This window comes from Dendrobium catenatum, unplaced genomic scaffold (assembly GCF_001605985.2).
Source record: "Dendrobium catenatum unplaced genomic scaffold, ASM160598v2 fragScaff_scaffold_103, whole genome shotgun sequence".
Lineage (NCBI taxonomy): Eukaryota > Viridiplantae > Streptophyta > Magnoliopsida > Asparagales > Orchidaceae > Dendrobium > Dendrobium catenatum.
In genome coordinates, this window is record NW_021318565.1 from 531180 (window position 1) to 533700 (window position 2521).

Sequence of the window (2521 nt, forward strand, 5' to 3'; positions counted from 1 at the left end):
AATCTAGATGTCATATTTACTATTTTTGTTAGTGCACTAGAGAGCACAGTGACTTAAATCAGAACCATGCATTTTACTTTTGATTACTTTTCTATATATATAACTGCTCACACTACACCGTCATATTTGCATTTTATTATTATTATGCTCTTTAATTTCTATGAAAAAGAATGTTCCTATGTGATGATGTATATAAAAAGAGAAATATATATTTAAATTTCATAGATTGTTTTATATATAATAAGTTTTATATTTTCATGAGTTATAATAGAATCAAAGATAACTGCTTATAGGGTGTCCAAAAAAGTAATGTCCTTTTCTAGAGAGGATATTTCTTTTTTGAATTCCATAAAAGACTTGGAACTTGAAGACCATAAGCAGTTATATTTGATTCTACATGTTTATGATAGGATTAGAATCCACATGTGTTATTGGTGGGGCCTAGCCACTATTACTTTACTGTTGACCCTAAGTTGTACCTTACAAATTTATAAATTAATAAATTAGTTATCTTATACATTATTGTTCAAGCATTATTTACATCATATGAGTAGTTTCTATTTTTTGTAAGCATGTTGTATTACATTTTATTTAAATTTTTTAATAGCAACTCTTTAATTTTAAGAAAGAGCTTATCAAATCTTGCATGCATACGATGATTGATGTGTATAGAACTGTAAGCTGGCAGCTTACTCTAAGTAAGTGATAAGTCCAGATTATATACACCCCTCTCCATATACATCCTTCCTTAATTAAAATCTAAATTTCTAAACCATAATCCAGAATTTATAATCTAAAGTATTTGCATCAAAATATAAGTAGCCCAAGTATTTTTTTAATTTATATGAATTTTAAGATCATTTAGTCTTCATTTTAATTCAGAGTATTCTCCTAACAATAGGGGCTAGCTCTTATAGAAAGTCTGGATCCCTCAATAAAATAAGCCCTATCTTAATTTTTTTTTAAGGTAGTGAGAAAATTTGTGAATGCATACTAGATTTATCTATATTCTAAATTTAATTTCATAATTAAAAGATATATGAATATTTTACTTGCTTTTATGATGAATTGAATATCCTCTATATTTGATTGTGGAAATAAATTTATAATTTATTCTTCTAATTGGAATGATAGGATAATAGGCTTTTTATCCTTTGGAATGATTTGTATACTCCCTATGTTGCATCTGATTAGAAAAATAAAGTATAGTTTCTCCCTTTTAAATTGATATCAAAACATTAGCCTACCCTTCGCGGTGGTATAATGTTAAGCTATGTTGATTTAATTGGAAGAAATTAATACATATATTTTAATCAAATCAATGGATACCAAATTTAAAGCACTAATATTTTTTTTATTTATATAAAAATAAAAAATTTATATTATCTGTATGACCATCTCAACCCAACCTAGTGGTCTGACAAGGTCTAAATTGAGCCTAATTCTTTGCGAAATTTAATTTCAATGTCAATAAATAACTTCTTCTTTCTCTGAACAAGGGTTTTATTTTTCATTTTTTTTAGAATCGTAAGAGTGAGAGAGTTCATTCCCTACCTCCCCAACCCTCCTTTTAACCATCTGATGCTAGTTTAAATGATATCCATTGAAGTTTCCATCATAAAACCTCAACTTTCAATCCATTTCGCCTCTAATTTGAGGCTTTTGAAGGGAAGTACTCCCTGAGTTTAGAAAATCAGGCTAACACAATTCAAGCAATCCATGAGGTAATCTTCAATTTTTTAACTCCTAGTCCGATCAAGTGTGAAAGAAAATTTAAATTCAACTGAATTTGACCATTGGATTAAAAGTTTATGTATAAATGAAGATTCCTGTGAAATTAAAAGAAGATTTATTGATCCAATATCTTGAATCTTATTGAAAATCCTAACATACAGAAATTCAAGAAAAAAGGTAAGAGACTTGATCATAACTGTTGACTTTAGAGGACAACTCGAATTTTGTCATTTGGTTCTTTGTGCTCTTATCCTTCAATTTCATCCCTTTAAACTTGAACCACCAAATTCTTGATCATAGAGCTCAGATCAATGTTGAGTTATTCCTTCAAGACAGTAATGATTTCCCAACAAATTATATAACACCATGTGTAAAAGCATGCTTATAATGTAATTGGTTAATAAAATAAAAAAGAAATTTTAGTAAAATTTCAAAAAAAAAATTATGCACTAATTTTAGACTCTATGGATTCATCTTGAGTACTACTAAAGCCCTATGATTATAAATAGTAATTCCTAATGCATTAAATGTAATTACAAAAATACTCAATGGGGTATTTCTTGAATTATTCATTAAATTTAGTTCCCCATGTGAGGTAAATGATTCTTGGCCATGTGCTTTTCATATCCAAAAATTTTAGGTCAAATTGAATCCTCTAAGGGCTTCAATTGAATTTTTCATGGTCATAGGTCATTTATTGACATATGAATTAAGAATTCCATATATGTGAATCCTTATTGAACTTCAATATGGACTTTGGTGTGTTTGTTATGCTATATCTATGGAT